At 39.3% G+C, this 23,943-nt stretch overlaps 1 protein-coding gene across 1 annotated transcript in view; it reads right to left on the bottom strand.

Moving 5' to 3' along the window:
* Positions 1 to 23,251, bottom strand: part of LOC139693302 (calcitonin gene-related peptide type 1 receptor-like) — a 250,636-nt gene extending 227,385 nt beyond the window's left edge. Inside the window, exon 1 of the mRNA XM_071591414.1 lies at positions 22,482 to 23,251. The gene's annotated coding sequence lies outside the window, so the exon portion shown is untranslated. The remainder of the gene's footprint in view (positions 1 to 22,481) is intronic.
* Between the last annotated feature and the right edge of the window lie 692 nt (positions 23,252 to 23,943).

Below are 23,943 nucleotides of genomic sequence, written 5' to 3'. Positions count from 1 at the left end.
TTTCTCAAATACCCTGCGACCCACCAAAACGTTGGGTGGCAGTAAATGCAAGCACCAGTTGGAATGGGTAAGGGATGCAGGAGGGTGCTTAAGATATGAGGGAAAGGGAAATAAACATCCGTTTAAAATCCCTGGAATGGAAGTGCACGGTGGTGCTCACACACACATGCATACGTAATAGAATGGAACTTGGTTTTAAAGAAGTATTGATTCGACCCACTACAGAGGTTCCCAGGTATATTGAATAGGAAGGAATAAAAATGAACATCAACCTCTAACACGGTAGATTGCCAACATTCTCAGACACAGCATGCAGAACTGGAAAGCAAAAAGGGCAACATTTGACTATCAAACGCCCCTGAAAATTAGGAACTGACTGAAGCTGCAGGCAGAAAGTGTTCCTCCCTGCTGTTAATAGCGGGCTTGATTGGCCTTGGGAAAACTGAGCGAGGATTAATATTGAGTTTATTTGTATTCAGAAGTATTCAAATCGTTAAAGCTACTCGGACTTGCAGTTTGATTATAATATTTAAAAGTTAGTGAATCGAGTATTTATTCATAATTTTGCTTTTGGCAATGAATATAATGCAAAATGCAGCCATTCCAGAGGGTAAAAAACATACGCCTTGACCGGGATTCGAACCCGGATCCCTCAATGTCCTAGATTAAATTCTAAAATTTTATTCTGCATTTGAAAGGACGCCTCGATAGCTTAACTGGCTAAAGCACTCGGCCGGACATCGAGGGTTCCGGATTCGAATCCCCATCAAGCCAAATTTTTTTTACACTCTGAAATTGTTGCATTGAAATGCATATTAGCGGATGGCTTCGTTTAAAGTTTCCGTTGCGTCATATCCCGTAATTCCTTGGAAAATATCAAATATGAATAAATAATACGTATGAAATACCTATTAAATTAATTAGCTTAGCTATTAAATTAAAACACTCTCGGCATAGAAAATGTTTCCTTTGAATGGAATGCTCTCTGAAATTCGACAAAAGTGATCGTTAATACTACCTAGCGGTGCTATATTATACGGTCAATCAAGTATCTGACCATCGGGTATTAATCAGGTTATATCAGGTATTATTAGGTATTATCAGGTAATATCTGGTAACATCAGGTATCAAAAATAGATAGCGCCGCAGCAGCAAAATAAATCCATTAGAGGATCAGAGTTGAATAAAATCTTTCATTAGTATTTTCATTTTGTTTGATTTGTGCTTATTTGATTAGATCAAATTTTGCCATCGCAGTTCTTCACCAATTGAGAATTTGTTTTTACATTTGGGTTTGGGGTCACTGATTGACATCAACTGTTCCCCCTTCCCCCTAATTGAGGCGCTTTGCACCTGTGTGAAGGAGTGCTCTATAGAGTGTTTCGATTTTTTCTTTAAGTGATAGGTTACATCTTTGTCTATAATTAAATTGCTTGAAGACCTAACTCGTTAAGAACCAGCCACGCAAGCGATGAATATTTCGTAGATGTTATCACGTAGCCATAGCTCGTTTAATTAAGAATGCTTCTGCGCCAGATCGCATCATCGGTATATTTTACGAGTACATGTTTAGTGTTGGCTATTTTAGAATTAGGTTATGCTTCTCTTGGTGCTTCAAAATTTCTTTTAATTATAATTACGGCTAATTTTGTTAATCGTTATTTGCATTAGTGTTTCCTTTTGACGAGAACGCATCAAATACGTTTGCTCACGGAGGACCAACCCTTTCAACTTACTCGGGGATATTTCCCCGTTTCTGGGGATTTATTAGCTTTGGTAGACTATAATTGCAACTCTTTTGCGATCTGTGATTGCGTCTTTCATGCTTTCATCAGTGATATACTTGAACGGACCCCTTCGGCTTAGCACACCACTTAATAAAATCTATATGACCTGGGCAACGTACGGCCTGCCACAGGGGAGGGGGGATGGAGAAAGGAGACCTCCCCCACGGCTTTAATATCTGCCGCTTAGCTTTGTGAATGCAGTCACTCTTTTTTCTTCCGCGATTTGAACCTCGATTCCCTTTGGAGGCCGATATTTCCTCCGTCCTTCCTTTGCCTCCGCCCGCTCCACTCTCTCGTTCCACGGGAGCCGCCGCCCGATATCCCGGCACGTCGGCCAGGAACGCCCACACTCTCCCACACAGAGCGCCACACCCTCTCCAAGCGAGTGCGGCCCCTGACGAGGGAGGGCGGAGGGGGGGGGGGTACACTTGCGTTGGGTTGGTAACGGAAGACCCCGCGTGGTAGGAAGTGCGGATGACGCCGGGGATTCCGAACGGAGAATAGCACAAAGAATACATTTAATTGTGGGAGTCTTGCCATCAAGAATGCATTAAAAACCTATTTCGGAACTTAATACATAAAAAAACTCGGAGCCATGCATGTGATGCATTAAATTTGTTGCTATATATTTCACGACTCTTCAGAAAAAGATGATACCATCAATACTGAAAGTATTGGTGAAATTGATATCATTAATTAAATTTCTGGACATATATTTATATGGCATTAAGTGAAATCATGCTCGTTGTTGTATCTATTTTTTCTATTCCTCAAGTGCAAGCAAAACTTATTCCTTATTCAAATGATATCTAGTGTGGAAATTCGCGAGTCAACCTTCATAGTAGTACTATTTAGGGAAGGCGACCGACACCTGAGGTGATCCGCGCCATTAGGGATGGAGAGGAAAGGATGAAAGGGAAGGCGGACATTGGAGGGGCGGAAAAAAAGAAAAAAAATCGCCTGCGAAGTGGCACGCCGAGGGATTTACATGAGCGAAATTAAGAAAGGAAACTAGGAATAGGAAAGAAACTATGCAATAAACGTAGTCAAAAAGACCTTTTCCATCATATTCTTTTGAATTTATGGTACAGCGAATCCATTATTGCGTAGTTGAATTGAATAACTATCAAAAATTATTAAAAGAGCAGACACAGGTTTAATCGGTGGGGTAGTCAGGTAGGTAGTAGTTTATTTATGGGAGACGACCGACAGCTAAGGTCATTTGCGCGATTAGGGAAGGTTAGGAAAGGAAGGGCGGAGAGAAACTCGGCGTCGGCATTAGTCTACTCTTGTCGAAAGGTGCCAAGGGGTCCGTAGCTTAACGTCGGCGTACTCACTCGAAGTGCCCTCCACAAAGCACCTCATTAGGGATCGAGATACCACCGAAAAATATATAACACCGCCGGGATTTGAAACCGGGTCCTCTGGGTGGGAAGCCAGTACGATAGGTACCGCACCATCTCGATCCCACCAACCTTCCTTTTGCGCCAAAGATACAGAAGGAAAGTTCTCGTAAAAATACCGAGGAATGAGCATTTCTTGAAAGAGATCAGAAAGGGATTGCTCCAGTTGCAGCGGATTGATGATACTAGTCCGAGGGGAATAATGGGGAATCCTGCAAAAAACCATTGCTTACATTGAATTTTATCTTTAGATTTGATTTATAAATTTCTTTTACAGCAGTTTATTATTTATCCCGGGATAATTAACAAATGTCTTTCTCGAAAATGAAGATTTTACTAGTCTCCATTTACTTAAAAAAACGACTATTGCTCCACCCCCTTCGTCAATTCTTTACGAATTCGACGCCTAGTAGCCATGGAAATTGTAATGCTGTAAATCGTACTTCGGCCATTATGGTCACGAACGTAATCTACATATATATATATATATATATATACGTACATCCACCTCTCCTATGTTTGTCTTTTATACTGTATGTGCTCCTATCCCCTTTCCTTATACCCATATAAGTGAATATATATGCATATATCATTAAAATGCATATACACCCATACATTTATATGTATATATATATATATATATATATATATATATATATATATATATATATATAATCAGGTAATCTACCGCTTAAGCTATGTTTTTGGATGGACACAGCTACTAAATAAATATTTTGTGACTCCTAACAATACACAAAACCAAGCATCCTACAATACATCAGGTCCCTCTTCATCTCTGAGTACTTTCTTCCTCCCTTCATCCTGTCCAAAATCCCTATCCTGCTCCTTCCCTTTCCTCGTTTGCCTAACATTCTCCCCTCAATTACAGTCTTCAACAACCCACTGCCGGTCAATACCCCCTTCATCCACTTTTCCTGCCTCCATAGGATTTCTCCCAACAAAGCCTTCTCTTCGCTCACCATATCAAGTACTTCTTCGTTTGTTTTCTTCTCTGTCCATTTCACCATCTCCATTCCTCTCCACACCCACATTTCAAAAGCCTCCAGTCTACGTCTATCCTCCTGCTTCAATGACCACGTTTCCGCGCCGTACATAGCTACGCTCCATATCAAAGTTTTTACGAGTCTTTTCTTAACGTCCTTACTCAACGTCCCTCTCATCAACTCCCTCCTCCTTGTGAAAGCCTCTTTGCCTAGCGCAATTCTTCTCCTTACGTCCCTACTACTTTGACCGTGTTGGTCCAAAACACAACCGAGATATGTAAACTGTTCTACCTGCTCTAGTTTTTGCCCTCCTATTCTAATGTTAAGCTTAGCCTTTTTCTTTCTAGCAAATCGCATAACCATCATTTTATTAATATTGATTCTCATCCCATACCTGTCGAACTGAATTTCTTATTCACTCAGCAATGCTTGCAACCCCTTGGCTGACTAACAAACTAAAGCTTGATCATCAGCGAACCTAACTGATTTTACGAATTCCCCGCCCACTTTCATTCCTACCTCCAGTTCTTCCCATTCCTCTTTAATCATTGACTCTGCATACAGGTTGAATAGCAACGGTGATAATGGGCAACCCTGCCTTACACCCCTTCCTAACACTGCCCATCCGGACTCCCCGTTTCCCACCCGCACTTGAGCAGTCTGAGGCATGTACAGGTTGCGGATTAGCCTCCTTTCCCTCCAATCTATTCCTTTTGTCTGCAATATACTCATTATTTATCCTCAATTCGCTCTATCAAACGCTTTTTCGAAATCTACGAAGCAAGCAAATACCTCTTGGTTGTATTCTATATTCCTCTCGATTTATCATCCACATTAATTCCATATGTCGGATAAATTGGCAGGGCAATTTAAAAGTGACGGAGGAACGTTTGGGTGATACATATGCCGTTTTTTGTTGTTGGTCCGAATGGGGAAAAGTTTATTTAGAATTTTTTTGAAGGTCTGATTTCTTGTGAAGTTCGAATATGTTGTGCAAATGGATAGGGCGAAGTCTTTGGAATGTTTCGACAAGTGAACGTTTCCAAGGGACGGAGTTTTATTTAGAAGGGACTCGGGGTAACCGTGGGGAAGGAGAGAGTTTTGTAAAATGGTGAGAAATTCACCAAAGAAGAGCCTGACACATGAGGTCCTCGAGCATTGCATATCGGTGTCAATTGATGCTCTCTGAAGTGCATGTGATGAACCGCAATTTCACAGAAGTATATCTAAGCATTCAAGTAATTGATTTCGAAGCTATGATTCCTAAAAGATCTCATGCTTGAACTCAAAATGTCACAATTTTGGATTTATATGTGATAAAACTTTGATGACGGCAGTCTTATTCGAAGTGGATATCAGAGGTCTGGAGTTTTACTAACATATTCTTGTGGGACGATCAAGTTTGAGGTGTTCACGTGCCATACGGTATGCCAAAAATTCATCCTCTTGGCATTGAAGTTGAACTATATAGGCTTATGGGATCGTTAACTATGCTTTTATGTATGAGACGGGCTTTGAAATTAAAAATGTGAATTTAGCGCCTGAAAAGTGAATAGCGAAACACTGAGTAAAATTTAACATAAGGAAAACATGGAAAGGAATTATGAAAATTAAAACAATTTAAAATTTGAAATTGATTATTTAAAAAAAATGACGGACTGAAAAGGGTAAAAATGCGCAAAAAACAGACATAGCCACTACGAGCCATCACTGCCACTATTATTGTGGTTTTTTCTTTAGTTTTATTTCTGATTGTATTTTGGAAACCGTGCAGCTATCATGGCGTGAGTCCGTTGCTCTGCAAAATGCTAGAATTGGGATTCACAAATGTTCCCCCACCTTCCCTTCCTCAGAAGTGCCTACGATGCAGCTCTTCGCCTTTGGGATGGACACAGGGATTATTTCCCACGGGAAGGTACTTGCAGCTCCACATACAATGAAGGGGAGAAAGGGAGGATGATTTACGTGTTTATCAGTTCACGAGTTTTACAGTGAGAGATATAATTCGCACAGCGAGTGGATGTTTGCATTTAATCGGTTTCTCCTGAAACGCTCGATTCCACCAATCTGCACCTGCGATCCTTTCCGGATTCAGTGATTGCCTCTTTCGCGCCCCTCGGCGGGGAGGTGTGGACGAGGGGAATGAGAATGTGGGAATGGCCCGATCTCTTACACTTCCCACCCCCCTCTCCGGGATCCCTCCTTCATTCCCCGTCCCTTACTCCCTTTGATGTGCAGCCCTCGCACGAAAGTTCAACCCACCTTCTCCCCAACCCCCTCGCTTGTTTGGTTTGGCCCTCGTCCTCTCACCGTAGGAATTTCCTCCGGCGAACCCATAGCCATTTTGCCCATGCCCTTGGAATCCTCACACCCATATTGGTTTCCACTATTTGATTGAAGTCATTCGTTTTATTTTTTTAAATATAAAAATATGGCTATTGGTTTCGATCTCACTGATATAAAATATATTTTGTGCCTGCCGATCATTGTTTTTCAAGTGAACGCACGCATATGAGTGCGACCCTACGTAGGGGTGTCGGGTAATTCTTAGAGAGTGAACCGAAGAAAATGGAATGCTTCGTTAGTGACCAGATGGTCAAAGTGTCTGCCATGCGCATGAGGTCTTCCCGCGTTTGATTTAATCCCTAAACTTCACTGATGAAAGAAATAAAGCCTTTGTTGAAGTCAGCTCTGCGTCGGTGCTCAGGAAATGTTTTCTAATGTGTTGCTATTTCCTGCTTTGGAAGGAGACTGAGTTGGTTACCTTCACAAATCTCATGATGTGGCAGAAAGGAATTGCGATCCTGCCAAGCCAACAAATTTGTTCCTTTATTTTCATGCGCTCATCGCGTTCCTTTACAAGGAGAGGGCTGAAATTTTTGATGATCCATTGGAATCGAAAAAATTTTGTCTTTGATGCAATTTTTTCGCTCGAAAAACTTCACTCGTCGTCACAGGGCATGATGTTTATATTATTTGCATTATAAACTACCAATTCAGCTCTTTGGCATTCACATTGGTATTGGTGGTAAACCTGTGCTAGATGAAAATGTTCCAAGTGTCAATATGTTGATATTTCGCTAATAAAATATCAGATACAATTTTTTCATCACGTTCAATATACTTTCATATAATTACGAAAATTGGTTCAGCTCTCACAACAATTTTTCTTCAGTATCTCTAAAGTATGCAGAGCCAAAGTTATTTTTCTTTCTCAATCGAGAAAAAATATAAAATTGAGGGTAATAAAAAATATTAATGCGTTGTTTAGGTAAGATACCTTCAATTATTCTTATTTGGCTCTGAATTATATCTAATTACAACCTACGTATTCTTAAATTTTACCACGTAAATAGTCAAATTGAAATCGAATCCAAGCGCCTGTATATAGCAACTTGGAGACAAAATGATCTCTTTAGACGAACAAACGAATAATTGTATGACTTAAATTAATCCTAAGGATTATATGCCTCATTTAGGCATATTTGAGGAAGTGTGTTTTTGCGAATCGGCTGGCATGAATTTAAATGCATTCATGAACTAATAGTTCAACATGCATGGATGACAGGTTAACACCCCCCACCACGTTCCCCTCCGGCGACTTGCAGGGTATTGTGTACATGTAGTTGAAAATCTTCCGATTTCGCTACTCCTGGATATATATGACGTATAAATATCAAAATTTGATGCTTGTGATCATATCAACAAATTTAAGCTGGGCCATTGGCAAAATTACTCATTGATTGGAAGATAAGCTGCTCGATTTAGATGTTCAAATGAAAAAATACTTTGAAATTACCTTCTAAAGGTGATCCTAGAAGGTTATTTACACCAGCGCTGCACAGCAAACCATCCAAATCTGAATCGGTAGTTCTTTTGAATTGGAGAAATCAACCTTAGCTTTGTTTTCTGCAATTTTTGACGAAGGATTTACTCCGTCAATACGGTAATCCTGCTACTGTCTTTTGGGAGTCATTAAATAATTATTCTCTTCTTCCCATGTTCTAACATTTCTTTCTGCTAAACATCAGTATTGTAACTTTTTTGTGAATTCAAAGTGTGAATATATGTGTGACGACGTAATACTTGTTCTTTGCATCATACACAGAATATTTCCCAAATATTAGTAGAATTATGTTTTCCCACCAATGCAGATGGCTGGAGTTACTTGTAGTGGTAAAGGTAATGGAAGATCTTCGGAAAGCAACGAGACCCATGCCTGTTAACTGTGGGTATTTACAGTGTGCGGATTGCTGATAGACTGGACCCCCTTCGATGGTCGCCTCACGAATCCATGATGCCACTTTCCATGGAGCGATTATATGTGATAAAATTGTGAATTAAGCTTGGAAAATTGGCTTCAGAGACCATGGTTAAAGATGCCTATGGAGATAGAGCAATGTCCCACGAAATGGTTTTCTGCCTGCACAGAATGTTCTGGGAAGTTAACGAGGAGGTTGACGAAGAGGAACTCCCTGGATATTCATCATCAACAACACAAGTGTAATGAAAATGTGCCAAAAGTGAGGTACACGTTCAATTCTGATTGGCCCTTAAGTGTCAGGATGTTAGCAGAATGCAATAATCAGAAAAACACAGTGCAACACATTCTTAAAGAAGATTTGGCCATGAAAAAGGTGTGTCAAGATGTTATCAGAGGACTACTTGTGTGACAGTGTTGCCATGAAAGACGGTGACACTAATTATTTAGAGTAGGTGACTACCGGTAACGATACATGTACCTTTGGGTGCGACCGAAGAACAACCCCTTTGGGTACCATTTTGGACCACTGGATTATGCGAAAGAGGCCATTAGTAGGTGCCTGAACGAGGGTCGCGTTGGTGCCGTACAGGAAGCATGCCACAACTGGCGGAGGCACTGACATTGGTGTGTCGATGCATGAGGGTGCTCTTATGAAGATTTTTAGCAATATGTAATTTGACCTGCAGTAAATTTTTCCCAGATTTACAGGGTTCGTCCGGAAAATAAGTGTACTGACTCCTGGGCTGGGCCCGCTGCTCCAGGCGCGCCCAGCACCGCTCTGACGGGCTGCGATTGGAGGGGGGTATGTTGGCAAGCGACGCTGAAAAAGGCAGTCGCCTCTGAGCTGTGGTGTAGTGAGGAGCTCTGTTAACGCGAACCTTCACGCTCGACCCACGTCACGGAACGCGATGCCAAAGTTTTTGGAGCAGCGTTATTCCATCAAATTTGAGGTAAAGCTTGGGAAATCGTCTACCGAAACTGTCGGTATGATTAACCAGGCTTACGGGGAGTCAGCCATGTCCAGAAACATGATCTTTCGGTGGCACAAGATGTTCGTGGAGGGCAGAGAAGAGGTCGACGACGAGTCTTCGAGAGGTTCCCGATGAAGCCTTCGCGGGAGCGTTCCAGGAATGGGAACGCCGCTGGAACAAGTGTATCGACTCACAAGGGTCCTATTTTGAGAAATATAAGCTTAAGATATGTAAAAGTGTAATAAATTTTTTTTCCTGAGCTCAGTACACTTATTTTCCGGACGAACCCTGTATTCTACTTATTTTTGGGGAAGACTTTGTATGTGCTACATGCAGGTCATGCGTGTTACATTAATGTGTATTTTATTATTACTGATAATTACTACTAATAGCAAGAAACTTACTTTTTATTAGCTGATGTTGATTACCACTGCTTCACAATTTTACTTCTCTTGAAATATTCACAATAGTTTAATAGTCGTGTTAATCGCAAGCCATGGACTTGCGAAGATTTAGGGTGTCTTTGCAATTAGCATCATTAAAGCGAGATGGATTCTGCTTCTGCGAGCACATTTACACTGTGTTTCCTTTTTCAAAAATAGTGTTTTATGATGCAGCGCTCTTTTTGATCATGATGACTGTTGAGGTGATTCAGCTAGGATGTTCTCGGTGGATGAATTTAACACCTGTGTCAGAGTCAGACAAGGCACTCTGAACCATGGAATTACCTACTGCATACAAATATAGCTTTTTGTCATGCGTCGCTTAATACAATGCGAATGTTACTCAGTCTCTAAATCTACTCAAGAAGCATGCAGTACTCTTCAAAATTACGAAGAATGTGCCCAGCACGTGAACATCACGTATTTCGTACAAGATTTGAGGATATTTTTTATGTGATGAAGTACGAGCTCTTACATCGGGGAACTCACTGGAATGCGTACTTCTGCCGGGGGACTCTCAGCTCCTGAAGCCACTGTTCCGCATTTCGCGATCGCAATAACTGTTTCCCGTGTTTATCCTTAGTAAAGTAATGTATGAAGATATGCATTTATAGCAAAAATGTACTTTTAAAACTATGCCTTCTATTTTGAATAACTTTATTGCTCACTGGAAAATGTGATGTATGGATGAAAAATTGTATGATTGAAAAAATTAGCAAGTAATTGGACTCATTAATAAGGTTATATTGTTTGGAATTATTCTAGCCGTGAATTTGGAAATGCGTCCTCATAATTACCGCATGACCCTAGTAAACTCGTAAAGCTTTATAAATTGCATTTCTTTCTTTCAGTTACCTAGCACTCATATAAATACATTTTTAGTTCATTTCTGTCAATCAAAATGATAAGATGAACAATTAAGGCAAACTCTAGCTTGTGAAAATAAGTCATCATGGTAATAAGAGTTAGTAGCCATTTTCCTTAGAATTTATTGGGATAGGTGGGATGTGCCAAAGTTCTTTAAATTTTCTTTCTTTAAGAAGGAACTACCTGCGGACAAATGGGTTATTTTTTAATTTACAAAAATTAATCGTGACTTAAATGGAGCTAAAAACATTGAAATATAAGAAACAATCATCCTTCTCGAGAGTATTTTAAAATGTGAATTTGTTAAGACACGTATTTTGTCAAAATGCACCTTTCTCGCAAATTTTTATTTTGGTAAATAATATAAGTCAAAATCAACAATAGTAGAGGTGCAACGAGACAATGCACATAATTTGTACTCAATTAATGTTTTCAAAGTTTTTATGATCTGATTTCACCCAATAAATTCATAGATTTTTGGAATGTTAATCTATGTTACATAATTTTTACGTACGTATCATGGTCAGCGCAATTTTCCAAGGCGTTTTATTGAAACGGCGCGTATCGCCGTGTTATTAAGTTTTCATGCCTTATGTTCTGCGTTATGAAAATCTAATCGAACCCTAAAGCCATAAAGTTTGTGAATATTTTAGTTAATATTTTGGCCCCAGTCATACCCTTGTAGTGATTATTGCACAATTTGTTGACCAAACAAAATAAATCAAACCGTAGTGCTTAGAAATTACTGAGCGCATATTTGAATAAAATAGAACTAGGTAGTATAATGTTTTCAGGAGTTATATTTCATAGCGGCCTTTTAACATTCGAATCAGTAAAGTTAGCGAATCGGAGAGGATTATTTCACCCACGTTTTGGGATTTAAACAGAATTGAAATCGCACAGGGATATCTAAATTAGAGTATTGATGTTATCGGGGTAACTGATTCGGAAAACATTTTGTTTAAACGTGACTGGAGAAACGGGTGATTACATACGTGGGCGAATCGAAAAGTAAGGTCTACTATTTTTTTCATGAAAAATCAAATTTATTCTCAACTTTGCGTATATTGTTGGAAAGATTGAGCAATTAGCTATTTTTCTACATAGTCGCCTTGACGATCAATCACTTTTTGCATCCTTGTAAGTAGCTTTTTAATCCCGGCGTCGTACCTTTCTCCCGCCGCGTCGCGAAGCCAACAGACGATTGCTTCTCCGATATAAATTCATCGCCATTTAGTGGAAGTTTACGGTGAGAAGTGCATGGACTTCCAAAACTTGCGGAAGTGGTATAGGGAGTTTTTTTATGACCGGAAAAACGTCCACGATGAGCAGCGGTTGAGGCGACCGAGTTTGCCGGAATCAAAGGTGGCTCCAATTGACGAGATGATTCGCCATAACCGGAAAATTACCCTTCATGAGATAAAGAAAGGCCTTAATGAAAAGAATGGTGACTTCTCTGTGCAGAATATTGCGTCGGAGGTCCTCGGTTACAACAAGGTGTCTTACCAAAAGAGTGTGTTTGCATCATGACAATGCACGTCCACATGTGTCACATCAAACGACCACCCTACTCAATGAATTCCGCTCTCAAAAAACACCTTGGAGGACAGAAATTCAAGTTAGACGAGGAAATGCAAGAGGCAGTCGTCAGTTGGTTTCGTGACGCGGCGGGAGAAAGGTACGACGCCGTTATTAAAAAGCTGCTTATAAGGATGAAAAAAGTAATTTATCGCCAAGGCGACTATGTAGAAAAATAGCTAAATGCTCAGCCTTTCCTACGATGAACTCAAACTGGGGAATAAATTTGACTTTTTATGAAAAAATGGAAGACCTTACCTTTTAATTACCCTCGTACGAACCATAAGTATAAGATCATATGGGTCATTAGTAAAAACGGTAGGTGAAATAATTACTGCTCCAGAGAATCGGATTTTTGTCCGAGAGAAACTCAAAGATTATTATATGATTATTTACTCAAAATTTCATTGAAATCATTTCTGAATGATTGCAGACTCCTCGTTGACTGGAAAGTAAGATAACTCGTTTGCCAAGCCGTAATAATTTAGATCTCTAGTATTACCGTCCGTTTGTGAAACACCTTCTCCACATCATCAATCCAAAAGGAAACGCTCCTCCATTCATTTAAATTCTTGGAGGATCTCTCAAACTACCTTGACTTGTGCAGTTCGAAGTAAGACTTCTTTATTAATGTGGCATCGCCTGTTAAACTTCATTTTTGGGCGACCTTTGCTTCGAATATTGCGTTTTCATATTGAACAAGCTAGTGGATATTTTTGCTTTTTTTATTTTTAACTTATGGGACCTATGGGACAGCACTGTATGAAGCAGGTTCCTGGGCACATGTAAAAACGAGCGCATATTCTTTTTGACTTTGGATGTAGAACATGAAGAAATGAACTGCATTTGCTATGTCTCGTCAGTAATTCATAATTTCTAGTCCCCTTTATGTTATCCAAGAGGCATATCGTATTCCTCCCTCTCACTCTCTCATCTGATATTCTTACTATGATCGTTCATTTCAATATCTTCACCAATTTCCATCCCCTTTTCTTGCCTTTTTTCCAATTTCTCCAACATTCTCCAGGATACATCCTCTCTTCTCCAACCAAAGCTAACACCTCTTAGTTTTCCGTTTCTTTTATCGAGGCAATTTTCTCCACCCTTCTATAGATCCAATTGTCAAAGCCTTTCATCTATCACATCTTGGATTCTGTTAAACGTACTCATGACTGCGTTTAACCTTATCAGAGAAAAAGAGCTAATAATTGTTCTAATATTTTCGAAAATATTTGCAATGTTCTCACGAATATAAAATAGTTTAGTTGGTGCAATATTTTCCTTTATTATGTTATTAACATTATTCTACCAAAAAACTATTGAACCAGAATAAGGTAAGTATCCTTCTATAAATACAGGTCCTAAAATTACCACAGAGACGGAAAAATGTCACATATAGGAATTCAATGAGTTCATCTCCCCCTTTTAAAAGTATAGCGGTGAATTTGGTGTACACTTGAATTGTGAAAAATTACCCTTTGTAAGTTCCACTGAAATTTCATTTAAAAGGAGCTTACATAATTTTTATTTCATTATTTCCTATTTAGTTTCATGAAGTTTAACCGAAAACCAGAGAATTTGGTGTACAATGGATTGATTTTTCATTATATTTACAGCAACTTCTTTTGGTGATAATTATAGTTTTTTAACTACGTAGAATAATATTAGGCATCATTAAAATATTCATTTTTCCCCAAAATAATGTGACTTGGTTATATTTTTCGTGTTGCTTTGCCTCTCATCACCCTTTTCGCCTCGTACATGACTCCTCAATAGCGTAGTTGGAAAACCTGCTGGTTAAATCCATATTAAGGTTTTGCTACATTGGTATTTAATGCACCACACCTCTGTACACCCATCCCACTGTAAATTCATCAGAGAACCCTGAAGAAGGAAATTTATCCGCAATTTCTATCACAAGAGTGAGTGAAATTGAGGGGAGCTGGTTCTTTTTATCAAGTTAATAGGCAGATAGATCGTAAAGTGAGAGTAATTCTGGAATTGCTTGAATAAGTGCTATATAAGGTGTAAGATATGCCAGAAGAATGTTTACAGGTACGTAAATTACTAGATGACTTAAAGGAGTCCGAATAACAGCAGAAAGTAAGCTTGTGGTATGTTGGTTTTCAAAATAAATGAATAAATGTAGCCCCAAAGCATGAACAGTGTACGGAAGTGAATTTAGGCATGCCTCGATGGCCATGACTTTCGATTACATAGAGTGGATCATGAGTACTTTGAGGCTGTTTGCGTTAAGAGTAGGAGGAATCATGAATTGGTAATGAAATAATATGAGTGGTATGCACCGGTATTATACAAGGATTAAAAAGGTGTGCTTCCCTAGTTCAGTGATATTGCAAGAATGGTTGGCATTTTAATCAATTAGAAAATAACGAGGAAAGAGAAAGTGGATAGAGTAGAATAGGTTGGTTCAGGGTGTCATGAATGAGTGTGGTGGAAGAAAAACACAAGGCAAGGAACAATGGATGTTACCGGAACAAAAAAGTATGTGTGTTACCATTATGCATACGAAAGAGGCGAAAGAAAATAGCAAGTACAGAGTAAAAAGGTTTTATAAAAGGTATCGGTAACAATTTTTCCCGAGTTGTGCGTGAATTACTGAGTTACGCATGATCGCAGATCGTATTGGCATTGCTAAGATGAAATTACAAACATCATTATCACTGAGACTTTGTTGATGCGAAAAATCTGCGCTAAACTCATCTTGGAGTTCTTAATGGACGACCAAGAGCAAAGTCGAGGGTCTACTCGTGAAGACCTTCTGCGACGATATCGCGACTATTCCCCAACCCCCTTACAGTCCCAAATTGGCACCAGCAGAAATATTTCGAAAAGTGAAATCCACCCTCAAAGGGCACCACCCTAGGGGGCCCTAATAGCTGCCAAAGAAGCTTTCACGTGTACCCTTAAGGGCCTTCCTGAATCCGTCTATCAGGGAGCCTTTGAGTCGTAGAAAATCCGCGGAAAAAAGTATGTCAATGATCAAGGGATGTACTGAAGAATTTTGAGGTATTGTGGCAATATCTGAAATCTATTTTTCGGAAACTTTTTCGGATATATTTTATGCAAATCATGTATATGAAAGAAATCTCTCTAATTAGTGATAAATCTCATATTTGCCTCAAAATTGTCTACAGTTCGTGCGCGCCTCATTTTTTTATGAAGTGTGTGTAATTGAAAGATAATATTTATTCGGTGGGAATTAAAGTTGACTTGTGTCAGGTGCTAATTGGGAATGTTTCTTACAACTTCCTCTTTGTTTGCTACTGGATGTGTGAAGTTTTCTTGTACCCAGATTCAGAATGGCACGCAAACCAAATATTGGATTTTCTCGATCTGCTTGCGAAAAAGGACGCAAATTACAATCTCTCTTCATGCATAGTCAGTAGTTTGCATTTTAAATGGTATTAAATCAATTCAAAGATGGATCCTCTTGGGACAAGAAGACTCTATACCATATTGAATAATTATTACAAAGTTATCAGCTTTACGGTTGTAATGTGCGAACATAGAATAAGCTATGCTCCAAATTATTTGCTATTTCAGACAATAAAGACAAAATTAGAGAGATTTATCCTCAAAAAGAGGTAAATTTTGTTATCTCGTGATTTTTTATTTTACCTACGTAGAACGAGTTACAGCTGCGGTGTTCCGAATTCATTGCATGCTATAAATTTATTCACATTTATGATTTCAAATGAATGCTACTGGGCGTCAATTAACAGTATGTGATTATCTATTGTGTGGATATTAACCATTTCTAATCTCCAATTAAACGTAATGCCTTTTTATACGCTGTAAAGGTTAATATGTCGAGGTTTAGGGACCAATTTGCGCCAATATTGATTAATTGTTACGTATTCAGGTTTATCGCGCCAAAACATACATGTTCCCATATTCTCGAGACTATTTAATCGATGTCACATTTGAGAAAAATGTTTGAGTGATCCAAAAAGTCAAGGAAAGAAGTCAGTGTTACGCTCAAATGGTGCATAAGGTAATACAGAGTTAATTACACCAATTTAGCAGATGGAAATTTACGCTCCGGTTCGAATGCGATTCCCTTCACACAGTGATGGATGGGGAGTTTTCTTTAGGATTATTCATATAAACTAGATGGCACGATTTTATATTAACCTTGGAAAAATTTAAAGTCAGAATCTAATCCTAACTATAATCACCGTTCTCAATTTTGCAAATAATTCCAAGAGATATTCTGTTCTCGTGGAAATAATTTTAACATTGCTCGCCTTTTTTTTTTAGGGAGGAGAGGCTTGCGTTTTTTGTATCAGTAACATCAATCAAATCTGCTCTCGTGTTGGTTTCTTTTTATTTTTTAATGCTGTATCCATGATGCTTGAAGCTTAATGCTTTACGCACTCCCGCACTTGACGGGTGCTTCCCCGGGAGGAGCTTGGTGTGGGAGTGAGGGGGGGGGGTTGGTGGAAGGCTAAGAAGGGTGACGGGGGTCCCGTTGTATAAATGGTCGAAAGTAATGAGCACATCCGACAGACTCGACGGTATTTATTTGAATGTTTAAAAAAGATAAAATAACCCGAAAGCACTTCCTTGAATCCGATAGAAAGGAAGAACTCGCACAATGGAGCATTGCAGTGAAAAAGATAGACGCTCGCTTCTCGCAGCGTTCACTTCAGCAAGAGATGACTAAGCTAAGTGATGGAAGGCCTGGGTAAAAATATGTACATAAACACTAAATAGATACTAGGTGACGCATGGGGACGACCTCGCGAATGGGCAACAAGGCGATGCTTTCTTTGGGAAGTGGTCTCTTTTCTTTATTTGCATCCGAGATCGTCGTTGTAGACCTTGACGCCAGATGCCAAGACCCATTGCCTTGCCACGGAAGTGTATTATCTCCTCGCGAAATCCTACGTCTCCGAGATTAAAATTATGATTTCTTAGAAATTCCCGTAGGACTTAAAAACATTAATGCGTGAAAACATACGTAGCAACGGAGAAAAAATATTTCTAATTTTTATTTTCAACTAGAGTTGGAGAGATTTCGTATCGAACATAAATTTTAAAAACGATTTCATTTTTTCTCAGAAATATAACCCTAAAAGCAGCAACGGACATTATTTTGGGTGAATTCACAGCTGATGTTATTCCGATAAAAATGAACAAATATCAGTAAAATATCCGTATTACTTCCAGAGCTTTGCCTGAAACTACCCTTGCAATTACACCCGGCTTGTATTAAACTTAAGAGAATATGCTCACCATGTTAAGTGTGGTTTAAAAGGTCAGAGTGCACTTCCATATATATATATATATATATATATATATATATATATATATATATATATATATATATATATACATATATATATATATAAAGATATATATATATATATACATATATATATATATATAAAGATTTAAGATATATATATATATATATATATATATATATATATATATATATATATATATATATATAAGGTGCTGGGCGCGCTCCAGGCGCGCCCAGCACCGCTCTGACGGGCTGCGATTGGAGGGGGGTATGTTGGCAAGCGACGTTGAAAAAGGCAGTCGGCTCTGAGCTGTGGTGTAGTGAGGAGCTCTGTTAACGCGAACCTCCACGCTCGACCCACGTCACGGAACGCGATGCCGAAGTTTTTGGAGCAGCGTTATTCCATCAAATTTGCGGTAAAGCTTGGGAAATCGTCTACCGAAACTGTCGGTATGATTAACCAGGCTTACGGGGAGTCGGCCATGTCCAGAAACATGATCTTTCGGTGGCACAAGATGTTCGTGGAGGGCAGAGAAGAGGTCGACGACGAACCACGGCCTGGACGCCCATCAACGACACTCACCGACGAAAATGTGCGAAAAGCTCGCGATGTACTGAACTCTGATCGTCGTCTTAGTGTTCGGATGATAGCAGAGCAGTGTAATGCTCGACAGGCTTCGAAAACGAGTCGCCCGCGTCCGGCCAGCGATCAAAAACCTCTGGCGGCTGCATCACGACAATGCGCCGTCTCACACCGCGCTTGTCGTGTCGGACTTCTTGGCCAAGCACGGCGTGGCAACGCTGCCGCACCCACCCTACAGCCCGGACTTGGCACCACCGGACTTCTTTCTGTTCCCGAAGATAAAGAGGAGTTTGAAAGGAACGCGATACGGGACTTTGGACGCCGTCAAAGAGGCCGTGACGACGAGTCTTCGAGAGGTTCCCGATGATGCCTTCGCGGGAGCGTTCCAGGAATGGGAACGCCGCTGGAACAAGTGTATCGACTCACAAGGGTCCTATTTTGAGGAATATTAGCTTAAGATATGTAAAAGTGTAATAAATTTTTTTTTCCTGAGCTCAGTACACTTATTTTCCGGACGAACCCCCTATGTGTGTATATATATATATATATATATATATATATATATATATATATATATATATATATATATATATATATATATAATATATATATATATATATATATATCTATATATCTTTATATATATGTATATATCTCGTCGATATTAACGTAGGGAGAATTAAGGCACCATTTATGAAATGTCTGACAATTGAAGTTGGATTTGAATGCCTCATCGCACCATGTTGTTTTTGCGCTACTCTAAAATTGTGAGGTGAAAACTGATTGTTTAAGTGTTACGTTTTCCTTCTAATGCCCCTTACTGCGATATGTTAAACTCCATTATTATTGTTTTAGTGATTCACCAGAATGAATGTGTGCACTTCAATATGGACGAAGGAGTTTTCTTCTAAGTTAATTAGCTGCTGATCACACACAACTACATAGCCTTTGAGCCTCATAAAGAAGGCCTCCTATGGTATCTCCCGCTTTTTACCGACCCATATTGGTTTGAAAAGCCTCAATTACTGAATAACGTATCTGTTGCTATAAACGTTGGTACGTAAGGGGTCATGAAGTAAGGCAACTGCAGAAACGATCACGGGAGGGGTGCGCTTTCTGACAAGATGGGAAAATAATATATTTTTTCGAAGTAGAATCATTCCGAAAATTCTAAAAATCACGTTCACATTTAGCCATTCTTAAAAAAGCATTGTTTCTTATTCAAGGCCAGTCCTGTCAATATTCCATGATACTGTTTACTTTAATTCTCATGGTTTAGCTGTCGAGGAATAAATAAAGTATTAGATAGATTTTAGTCCTGAATATATGTGTATTTGGGATTTTATGTGCTAATAATATTTATAAAAACACTTCGGCTTCGTCGGCTACCTTAAACAAATTTCAGTCGTAATCATCGTCTAAAACTCCTAGGTAAGAGGATTAAGTCCCGCATTGAAAATATTCTACAACAAACATCTATGAAGCCTTCACCAACATTTTTTTCTGAAGGCTGCACGAGATTATTTACGCATGACAGTCATATGGTCCCATTCTATGGGAAACTCCCTTCAAATTAACCACTCGAAATTTCAACCGTATTGCGGTCAACATACCAGAGATCTCTAAATAGTACGAAACTATCTCATCGGAGCAGTTTTATGTGTTGAAAAGGAGATTGCGCTCCATTTTCAGTGCTCTTTCAGAAAATATCACATTTAACTCGTTTGCGTCCTTCGCGGCGAAAAGCAACCGTGAGTGCGCCACTCCGCGCTAAAAGGTCTTTTCTCCTGCGCTGCCATTGATCACTGTCCCCCGCCATCGAATCCTCTTCCTCTTTACCCCAACTGCGTGGCAAAAATCTCTCCTGCTTATATTACTTCTATAAAAGTTTAATTTTTTAATTTTAGAATCCACATTATTTGTCAGAAAACTATATGTCTTTAAATTCCTAAAATCAAGAAAATTATTATCGTTTTAGTTGAAATCATCGTGGAAGACTTAGCCAAAGAAAGCATCTGCATTCCGATTTGGATGGTGGAATCAGAGGCAGTGACAGCTTCACTTCGAAGATAGTTGTAATATCTGTCGGGTATATTTTCTTTCCGCTTAATATCTTCAATTTCCTAAATATATTTTTGGAATAGACTTTGCTGGGACGGCACAATAGAACACAAATAAAATAGCAACATTTAAAAGGACACTCACACGGTAAACTGTTCGAGTTTTCGGCCTTCTTCAAGTAAGACTCTTACTTGAAGAAGACCGAAAGCTCGAACAATTTACCATGTGAATGTCCTTTTAAATGTTGCTATTTTATTTGTGTTCCATTGTGCCGTCCCAGTATTGTGCTGCTCGTGTGAGTGTTTCCGTATAATCGATATATATATATATATATATATATATATATATATATATATATATATATATATATATATATATATATATATATATATATATATATATATATATTTATTTATTTATGTATGTATTACAAACATTGGTACAAAATAATACTTTTCTTGTTATCCTTTGATAAAGAGAAGAAGAACCTCTGGTAGTTGAAGTTTTTTAAACACAGCATTAATGTTATGGATAGAATTAATTTTTACCTGCCTCTACAATATGATCTCTGTTTAAATGTGCCCAAAAGGTTTTTATTCTAACTTGTCAACCTCGAACTTTATTTCTGGTATTTTAACTTTTTTTAATGTGAGCGCAAAAATTTTGGGCTCCCTAGCTCTTTATCCTTACTTCTCTGTGAACTTTTGGAAAGCAATCCTCAAGAAATTTCCAGAAGAGTATTTTAAGTTTAACACTATACGATAGCGTTTATTTTCATTGGCCGATGCTATCGAAGTGTCTACGTAAACATAACTCAACTCCGACGGGCTAATATGGGAGTGTTTTTTTAAGTTATTGCATGCCACCAAAAAAGCCATGAGGTCATATAAAATTAAAAATACGTTTAATAAGCCAAACATGCATAATACAGGTTAAAAATTGTAATATGACTACGCATGGCGGAAACGTATACGTGTAGATGTGAATGATCACTCCCACAGCCGATTTAGTGGGGGTTTCCTTAATAGATATTTAATTTATTAAGTGTTTCGACAATTTCCAAGAAAGTTTGTTATCAGATTTCGGGCTTTCATGATGTACGTACGTGAATTCGCAAAGGGAAATGGATCCACGGGGGTAAGCTCCTAGTCTCAAATGCCCGTGGTCGACCGATTTTCGCCCCAGACCATTAAGCGAACGTGACGACCCACCCGTAGCGGCGAACCCAGTTATTGCTTCTAATTTCTCGGGTTTGATGTCTTAAATTCTATCGGAAAAACGAAAACTACAGATATAAAGATAAATTGAGATCTTACACTGAAGTATGAGCATCATCGATTCGTTCATGATCTACCAGTGAACGGCCATTGGTAGTATCAAGCCCTACGTATTATGTAAATATCCTCTCTTTTTTTCCTACTTTAGTAATTCGCAACCTTCACCTGCCTTTATTCTGTCCAAAAAGCCTAATATCACCTACACTGGTTACCTAACATTTCTGCCACGGCCTTCAATGTTACGCTCCCTATCTTTTTCCAGCACATTGAAAACTTCATTATAAGTCGTATTCTTTGTCAATTTTAGTCTCTCCTTTCTATAACCAAATCTCGGAGGAAACCTCTAAACTAATTCTCTTTCCTCATGGGCCAAGATATATATATATATATATATATATATATATATATATATATATATATATATATATATATATATATATTCGAGATATTTGGTTCCAAATTTATTAAGATATGCCGTTGTTCCTTAGTTTTAAAATTTTAAAATGTTCTCTTCATATCTTTATGCCTGCTGAAAGATGAAATAAAAAACAGCTGATTCAATTGACACTTTAGAATTTTCGATGTGTATAGGAAAGGCGTCGTGAATTGGTTAACTCCTAGTCGCAGATGAGGGCACGTAGAAGAATGCAAATGTCACACAGATGTTTACTCGCGGGATCTAATTAACCATTTACCGATACAACACTTTTTTCTCAACAACTGTTTTACGAAAGAATTATTTTTGCCTTAATTGAAAGGTTAGTGATTAGGAATGGATAGTTTTTCACGTCATTAGGATTTGAGAAAAAGCTTTATATAGCCAATACAGCTTTTATGTAATGTAGAAGCAGAAAAAAAATTATTTTTATGATTTTTACAACCATGCCATTCAGAAATAGACAATTCTAGAGTACTACCGCTGAAATAAAAATTAAACTGATATTTTAATTTAGCCCGTGATAACTTACACTGTTCAAGTGGAATAGCTAGACGTCCCAAACTAGTTGGCAGCCAGTCACACCAAACCGTTATTTAGCAGTACAACAGGTGTCCTTGATTTTTAACGCAAAAATATTCAAACCACTGCCAGTAAAAAAAATCACTTTCTAAACCCAAATCTTTACACCTATAAGTTCTTGTGGAGGAGAAATCACTCGCTATTTTTCGTCTTCTTTTTTATTAAAGAAACGGAGAACACAATTTTCAAGTCAAGACACGAAGATAATTACTCGTATTCTTTTCACTTGTACAAAAGGGGTGGGAGGAACCCTTATCAGTCCACATCGAAGACACTCTTAATTCTGCCACGAAACTCAAATGGAAGAGTTCAAAAGGATTTACAAATCGTCGCCGGAATCAAGTGAGCGGTTCGCGATGGAGGGCGTCAATCTTTTCCAGCCGTGCTCCGGAAACACTGAGTATACCTGTAAGCTTCATACTTGCGATATGCCAGAGGGCGCATGGTTGGGGAAACCGGTTGGAGATGACGGTCACGAAGCACACGGCGAAAGGACAATCGCGTGCGAACACGCGAATACTTCAGCCCTTAAAGGTTTAAAACAAAAGTAATATTTCACCGCGCGATTAGTCGTGGAACCTCGGTAAACTGCCGCCGCGCCCTGTGACCACGTTGGGTAAGGCGAGCTCTGCGCGAGCGAAGCGCGCGTCGCAGAAACTTGTGAGTCGCGTCCGTCGATCCGGCGGGGTAGAGCGGAGAGGGTGCTCGGGAGGGTTTGGGAACTGCGCCCGGCCGGGTAGCCAAGACAACTAACAAGTCGCGGAAGCGGGGCGACCAATCTTTCCGCGCATTCCGCCTCAACGCCGGGGGCGTCGGTGGCCTACGAAGCAGCGCATGCGTCCGAGCCCACGTTCATTCGCGCTCATCGCGACTCCCGTTCCCGGGCCTCTCCTCCCTCGCCGGCTCCCCACTCCACGTCTCGGACGTGAGGGTACTTGGGAGGTCGCCGGTGCAATATTTTTTCTTTATTTTATGTAATTTCTCTTTCTTCTCTCAGATACGTCTGCTACTAATACGCCTTCTACGCCTCACCTAGTTAGCCTCCACTGGGGTACGTTGCAGAGAAATTTGATCACCAGTCGTTTGGATAATTGGTGCTCGATGGTTCTTCGCACCGTTTGATTCTTAAGAAATTTAAATTATCGTATGTAATGTTTCCTAATGGCGTGGCCTTGAATTTCGGGAGGGGGAAACGATTCCTTTCTTTGATCTATTCGAAAGCCAATGGCACTTAGCCTGTTCGCTGCCAATCCACCCACCTGTGTCATACTTAAGTGAAATTATTCCTTATTTATCAGAGCAAAACTCAAACTATTCGTACGCATCTGGCAGCTAGGGTCATGGTTTAAAATATCAATACTTCCAGCGTCTCCCAGCCCAGGCTGTTGCGAAGTAATTTGAGGCTTTCTGTT

This window comes from Hetaerina americana, unplaced genomic scaffold (genome assembly GCF_022747635.1).
Source record: "Hetaerina americana unplaced genomic scaffold, ioHetAmer1.1.p SCAF_46, whole genome shotgun sequence".
Classification (NCBI taxonomy): Eukaryota; Metazoa; Arthropoda; class Insecta; order Odonata; family Calopterygidae; genus Hetaerina; species Hetaerina americana.
This window is presented reverse-complemented; position numbering and strand designations above follow the sequence as displayed.